The sequence below is a fragment of the Vigna umbellata genome, chromosome 2 (genome assembly GCF_029865625.1).
Source record: "Vigna umbellata cultivar VRB3 chromosome 2, Vumbellata_1.0, whole genome shotgun sequence".
Taxonomy (NCBI): domain Eukaryota; kingdom Viridiplantae; phylum Streptophyta; class Magnoliopsida; order Fabales; family Fabaceae; genus Vigna; species Vigna umbellata.
The window spans coordinates 4,933,020-4,941,674 of record NC_142166.1 but is presented as its reverse complement, the minus strand read 5'-3'; positions in this window follow the sequence as shown (position 1 = coordinate 4,941,674).

Sequence of the window (8,655 nt, the reverse complement as noted above, 5' to 3'; positions counted from 1 at the left end):
TTGCTTTTCTTCACTCTCTTTTTTGGGGTGTGAGAAAGAATATTTTTATATCCTCCTTATAACAGATTCTCGTCGAGATGCATGAAAGGTAACCAGGATCTCTTGAGATCTTCAGATACCACAAACCATGTGTATAATTGTACTTAATTAAGTTTCATTAGCCTTATAATTAAGTTCTAATTTTATCTATGCAGATAACTCTTGTTTTATTAGAATGTATATATGTAATTAGCTTACTCCAATGACTAAAACAGGAAGAAAGTGAAACCAATGACACATATTTCTTCCTGAATGGCAGTAAAAACTTGTTTTATCTGTACTCATATACACTTAATGTGAAGTTTTACCACGAAAAATAGTAATTAGTATAAGAACGATTAGACAGTTCTTTGACCAGCTGAATTATAAGGAAAGCATATATGGGTCCTCACGTAGTCACATTAATCTGACCTTGCAAGATTCGAAGCATGATCAGAATTTGATCATTATACAACTTTACTTTTAAACTTAACACTTTTTTAAGAGAAAATGGGAAGATAAAAATGAACTCATGTGGAGAGAGGTTGATTTTGGAAGTATATATATAGCGTGGTTTCCAAGGTTAGGATCTGTTTAAGGTATATTTGGAGGATTAAAAGTAACTAAAGGAGAGAAAAAAAATATAGAATAATCATATATTCTCATTATGCAACTTTCTTATACCCCAGTACATTAAAAGAGCCAAAAAAGAATCTGCTACTTAATTAATGCCTTATGTAACAAAGGAAGCGCTTCGGTTGAAAGGGTGTGGAAAGAACACTCAAACTATACTAAAGCTATGAAACAAAAGAAGTACCATAGGGATGATTGAACAGAGAATATTAATTCTAAAAAGGTATTATATATCAGAAGAAATACATGCACTCAGCAGTTACCAGTGACGTTTAAACTTTTGAGATGATTAACTAAGCCTTCTTTTGCAGTGAAATTCATCGAAAGAGAATATGTATATTACTTTCTAAAAAGCTTATTTATCACCTAATTAACACGCCCTTTTGAGTTTAATGTCTGTTGTCGTTTTTACACTTCTCTCATGATTGAATGGTGCATATATATGTATGATCAGATAGCTTAAAGTGAAAAGATGAAAAGATAAAACAAATGAGATATATCATAAGATGTGATGAGGTGGGGGCATGCATGTTTGTTCTTTGAGCACTCTTTTTATCCTTTTTCTATAATTCAAAATGAAGCACCCTAAGTAGATATATAATCAGAGGCTGGCTCATTTTGGGGTCATCAACCCTTTAAAAAGGATGTGGTTTTTGATTGGAAGGGAGTACCCAAATCATTGGAACATTATATTTCAAAGTTTGAAAAGTGGTGAAGACAATAGCATTTCTCTACTTAGAAGAAAAGGATCCATTTATGCATGCATTCATTGTTTGTGAAAATGTGCAGTTTTTTTTTTTTTTTTTTCATTTTGATCTCATGAATCCTGCTACATCCATCGACTGGTTCAAATGATTTGGTTAGCATATTCCCTAACAAATTTTCAACAAAGAAGGAAAGTGAAAATTCTGAGCCTTCATTAACTCAGACAGAACAGGCCCACACTTACGTACCAAAACATGTTTTACTTCGACAGATATGCTAAAGACAAATTTGAAGTGCTTCAATTCAATCACAAACTTGGATTAAAACAAAAAAATTCCCAACTCACAGGTTAACAAGTTCAGCATTGTGTGAAAAAAAGGGGACCACAGAGGGAAAAAAAAAGGAAAAAAAGTAGCATAGGAAGACATTTAGCATAAACGGCTCCACCAAGGGTTTTGTATACCCCAGCACTTACTTACAGCTGGTGGGAACACTTATCTTAAAGTATGATTACAAACAACAAACAAAACAACAAAATTAAAAGACATGCTTAAATAAAAATCTATTTCTGTCAACACGATTGTCAAATTCTCTCTAAAAGTAAAGTGGAAAGTTATGACTCATAATTACAAAATTAACTATTAAAACTATGATTAAATGCATGCACATATATGGTAAATTATGAACCTGTTTTCACAGCACTTCATCTTGACATTAATGAACCATCCACTACTTTACTCTTTAAAGTGAAAGATTCATGTTATAAGAAATAATCTAAATGAATCAGAAACTTCAAAATTAAAACTTTGAGAGATTCTGATTACCATCAAAACTAAAAGCATATTTATTTAATTATATATATATATATATATATATATATATATATATATATATATATATATATATATATATATATATATATATATATATATTACTTCATTCTTTATTATTAGATTAGCACATCCACGATAACCTTGAGGATGCATTGGTCAAAAGAAAAACCTGATAAAAAAGAATGATCAAGAAGTTCAAATATCATAAGTATGATTTGATTTTCTTAGATTAATATGATCCCTTATTTAAAGAGTGAGTATATGGTTGTGAAGAAAATACCCTTTAATAAAGAATGAATTTTGAACAATATATATTCGTTGGAAAGTTAGTTGGTATCTATGAGTCTATGACAATGGTTTAAAAATGGTTCAGTGTCAGATTTTTTTTTTCTTCTTCAAAATATTATAGTGTCAATTATTGGACATCAAATAAAGTATGAATATACATGAGAATGAGATTAGTACTCTTATTATGGTAATTAATTTAACTCAAAAGGGAGAATATTGGTGATGAGACACCTTAATTAAATGAAGTTTCTTTTTCATTTCATCTTTTGAATGACAGAAGGTATCAGATAGCCGCAATGGCACCCTATGTGTGGGTTATGAGATCAAACGAATCTTCCTTCATTAACATAATATATACATATATGGTTGTAGAGAATTCATATCCACAAGAATATGTATGAACAAATGTCACTAATTAAGAAATCTGTTTAATTATCTTAACAAAGATTAATAGACTTTAAACATTTTCTTTTATTTCATTATGCTTTTAACCATGTGAGATCCAACTATTGAAAAAAGAAAAATCTTTAAACAACATGTACATAAAAAAAACTCTTACAACACCTTGATATTGACTCATGTGATTAAATAAAATATCATATTAATTCACAAAAGAAATGAAACGTTTAAGAATAAAATTTAGTTTCTTCTATACAATACCCAATCCTTATCCCAACATTCTGTAGATTAAATTTATAAATTACTACATATATAGCTATTTAAAGGTTAATATTTTATTTCTCTTACTTATCCTAGTTAGCTCACACCAAATAATTTACAAATTTGCTTATTCGTTTCTTGTTTGTGTTGAATTGGGATATACTTATTTTATTTCTTTTAAGATTTGGACATCTATGATGTGCTGTACACAATTTACTTTACTTCCAATTTAAAATATTTATATTGAATTGTTCGTTTTGTGATTAGAGTGTGAAATAACAATACTTTTTAATTAAAGCATTAGAAATGAGATTAATGTATGTGTTTATAAAAGACAAGAAAAGTGGATACTAATTAATGTAGTATGATGAATATGACATTTGTTGATCACTCAAATAATTGGGAGGGACTGAGGATTTAACATGTAATGATACTTATGTTGTTTTTTTTTTTTTAGATCTTTACGTATATCTTAGTGTTATGTTTTTATCAATGTTTCTTATTATTTGGTCAAAGAGATTACATACAAATTTCGAGTTTTTTTTTTTTTTATCAAATTTTGATATGTAAAGAGTTAGAACATTTCAAGTATATTTTTATTTATATTAATAATAAAAAAAAGATATATAACAACAGGCTATTGAAATCCTATCTTTCTGAAAGTGGTAGTTAACTAAGAACACTCATTCCATTTGATTCCTTTGGCAATTGAGGTGAGTTGGAAAAGTTTGATGAGATATAAATGTATTGAAAATATGATTAGAAATGGATGATTTGAATGGGGGATTCTATGATGAGTGATGATGTAGCAAAAAGGTTGGCATACATTGGATAAAAATTTGGATTCATAATATGAACATGATCGAGCTTTCTGAGTGGGAATGGAACCCACAAGTTTGCAAAGAGAGTGTTTGATTTTTGCAATTTCCCATTTTGACCAATTTCCCAGTCACACCTCACTCAAAAAGTTAGAACGAAAGATTTTTGGGGAGGTGAAAAGAAGAGCTAGCATGCTACTTTATACAATAAATGTCCCCAGAAACACACACTATTCCCTTTTGCTTTTCCTACTTCTCCACTCTCACTTACATATCATTCTTCTCCTTGGGGAATGTGCTTCCTAAACCTAGCTACACCTATTTATTCATTAAATATATTTTCTAAAATCCCTTTTCGATATATTGCTTGATTTCGTAAACCATTAAGAGTAAAGTCATGCTTTAATAATTAACTTTACAAAAATAATGTTTTATATGATAATCGATGTTTTATTCTTTTAAGCCATGGATACGACATGCTGATTAATAAATTTGCTATTGGATTGGATGCTTCTGTGCTTCAAATTTCCTCGTGCCCCAAATACATTCTTCCTTTTCATAATGCTTGTTAGCTGCTTTAGAATTTCTAGTAAATAGTGATCAAAGTTTATGAATATTGGAAGCACAGAAGATGTATAACAACGGTCAAAGAATGACGATAATTTATAAAAGTGGTATTCAATTTCTATGTTCCAAAAAGAGAAGCGATCATACCCAAAAAAGGGGGTATGATCCTACCACACACAAAAAAAATATGTTTGTGGTCATTTTCTTTTTCTGGTTAGTTGATTAACGAAAAAGAAAATAATAAATAGGTTACTTAATAACATGTTAAATTGTCCTTCGTTCTTATATCTTTATTCATTTTTCGAAATGGTGACATAAAGGTACAAAGTATCCCAATATAAATTAGCTTTGCATTTTTTCCAAAATTTAAGTCCGGTTAGCGTTTTTAAAACATTTTATATGTTATTCAATTTTTTATTTTTATTCAATATAATTTATAAACTAAAGGGAATATAGCATGTAGGAAGGAAATGAACAAGAGTAACATAGATGCGTGTAGTGATGTTTTTTGACAAAGTATATGAGCAGCTATACAAATGTTAAATACTCGTTTAGAAATCAGTCTTGTTTAGTTTTATTACCCAAAAAATCTTTCAAAAAGTTTAAGAAATTACTTACTCTAAGCTTATCGTGTAAAAGGTTAGTATAAATTGGACTTTTACAAGATTAAGAATCAAAATTAATTTTGGACTCTTTTGGACCCAATCATTATCTCCTAAAACCAACAGTGTTCCACAGTTAATTCTTTTTTAAATATGTCAATAAAAAATAATAAAAACAGTACTGTCAATGATAGTGAGAGGATCATTTCCTTAGGATGTGTACGTGATGATCTAAAGAAGTTAATAAGAAATACGATAATTTTTTTAATGAGTGGTAAAAATATAGATGATAAAACAGGTTAGTTCAGTCCATTTTAGTCGGATTAAAAACATAACCACAAATTTTAATTAATTCGTCATAGGAGGAGTTGTGAACCAGCAAGAACTGGTTTTAATTCTTTTTTATTTTTTATTTTTAAAATTTGTTTATATATATTTATAAACAAATATTTAAAGCATATCTAATTATATAAAAAATTTCTAAATTTTTAATTAATTAATTAATATTTTTAGATAGATAAATTAAAATAATTATTACATTTATATGTTAATTACTCTATTATACTAATAATTAAAATTTAATTTGTAAGTATTAATTATAAAAATATTAAATTTTTACATTTTTGCAAAAATATAATATAGAAAATTTAATTTTGTAATTATTTTTATTTAAATTTTAAAATAAAAATAAAAAATAAAATCGGTTAACAAGTCTAGGGCGGGCTGAGTTGTCTTTAGTTTGTCAATTTGGTGAATTAGGTGAGATGTATTATTTCTATTAATATTATTATTTTTATGTTTATTGCAAAACATCATATTTCCTAACAAATAAGTGGAGATAAATAAGTAAGATAAGGAAACAATATAATATTCATATCACTTTGTTAACAAATAAATTAAATAATAAAGACTCAATTAAAAAATATAAAAACTTTGAACACTCAATAAAAAAGAAGTAAAAACTCAATTAAAAATAAAAAAAAAATTATTAGAGAATTAAAACTTAATTAAATCAAATATAAAATACTTTTTAAAGTGTATGGATTGACCAAGTAAATATCTAAAGCACAATTACTTAAATGATACAACTATTATTATTTGGCAGGATGGGTTCAGATTTTCAACACATTTTTCTAGTGTCGTATGGTCCAACTTACTCAGTTTTTATGAAACAAGCCAAAACAGAATGTGAATATATAGAAACAAACTGAACATTAAAGATGGTACAAATTATTGCTTGAAAAACAAAACAAATATTGTTAGAAAATTATAATATGCATATTCAGCATACAAAACAGATTTAGATTGACATTTAGCACAAGTGGCAGTAAGTATATTAATTCTTATGATAATAATAATTTAAAAGATATATTCACAGTAACTTTTTATTATTAATCATGTAAAAGTTTTTATACTCAGTGGATAACCATTAAACTTTATTTTATTTTTGCTTAGAAAAAAGTCTTATAACTAAATGTCTTAAAATCTAAAGAACTACATTATTTAAATGGAGTGTTTAAATTTAAGATGTATGTTGTAAAACTAACTAAGCTATTTGAAAACTTTAAGTTTGAAATTAGTAATTACAAGTTGGAAGCTTATAAACTAAGATGTTCAAAAGCTTATAACTTATTAATTTATTGCAATGAAGACACTGTGAATTTGGATAACAAAAATGTGAATTTAGATAACAAAAATATTCATGTTGAAATATTTGTAAATAAAATCTATTATGGATAATAAATAAATATTTCAAACAAATAATAAATAATTTAACATTCACTTATAAATAACTTACTTATTGGTGTGTATCTATCATATGATCATTATATCATATTATCAGAACACACAAATATCTATTATTCATAAAAAGATTAAAATTAAAATTTATTTTGTATTTTATTAAATTTAATTTAATTAAAATTTATAAATATTTTTTAAAGAAATATATCACAGATAATAAATGTATGAATTCTCAAAATATTTTGGGATCGAGGTGTTAAATTTTTTTTAATGTAGTTTTTTTTTCAGAATATTATATATATCAAATATACTAAAATTAAAAAAAAATAAACTTATATATATATATATATATATATATATATATATAGATATATATATATATATACATACAGGGGTGGCAATTAAAAGAAGAAAGTTTTGGTAGAAAGTGACACGAAGTTGGAGTTTGAATGGGGATGCACAGTGTGTGGCCCAAAATAGGAGTGGACTACAGTATCTAAAATTTCTAATTTAATTTGAATTACTACTTCTACTTTATTTAATTGCTGGATATTATAACTAAAAATTCATTAATTATGTTAAATCATTTTCCAAATTCATCTATTCCAATTTCATTAATATTATATTTGAATCCAATAATCATAACATCTGGTAGAGGCTTTTTTTTCTTAATTTGAGAAGAGATATACCGAAGATTTCATTTCAATGGTTAATTAAGAAATCACAATACTATATTCAATATAAAATCTTATAAAGTAGGTGTATCAATATTTTTATTTTATAGGTTCTTTTTAATTATTTTTTTCTAAAGCAGCGCTCTAATTTACCAGAAATCAAATATTAATATGATAAAGCATACAATTTATATAGATTTTTCTAAAACATAAATTATATAACTATTAAATTTATATATTAAAATTTTTATTAAATTATAAATCTCATAAATTTAAGTATTTTTAGCTGAATTTTTATTAAATATATACTAAATATTTTTATATTTTCTAATTGAGTTTTTATCATTTGATTTATTTATTTATTTGCCTAGAATATTCGTTGATTATATGTTACCACATAGAAAATAAAATAAGAGCGTAATTAGGTTTTAAATACTTTTAATAATCAATATCAATTATTTTATTTGGTGTTCAAAATTTGTACATTTTTTAATTGAGTTTCTATCAATAATTAGGTGATATTATTATTTAAGTTTACAATCTCAAATATAAAAATATAAACTTGAACAGTAGAAAAGAGAATATATGAAACAAGTAGTTGTAAGAGTCTGAAAAAGTTTAAGGCAACTGAGTCCTATGTAGGGCAGCCAGGCCCATCAGACTAAGGCCAACCTAACCTTAGGAAGGGCTCCTAAGAATTTTTCATTTTCTAAGCTCTTCTCTCTCTAAGACTCTTTGCCCTAAACTCTTCTCTGCCTTTCTCTAAATTTCCAGCTCTCTGAACCGTTCAATCTTGGGTTGGAAGGTGCTCAGACGTTCACCACACCGAAGGCTTCCTTTTGAACCGATCGTATTTTCGTTTGGACCGATAAGTCGTTTTTCCCTTCTCTTTCACGATCTTCGAACCTAGAGCATGCAACATTACTGGTTGTATGTTACTAGGGGGTTTCGTTTTCCTGTTTCTGCCAAATCAAGCTCTCAGAGCTGTTGCTGTCACCACTTTGGTGGTTTGTAGGGTTTGGATTGAGTTCGCGTGTGTGAGATACCAAAAAGGGGCGTCCTTGTGAGCTTGGTAATACAACTCTAAGGTAAGGGGAGCTGGATCTTGCTTTCT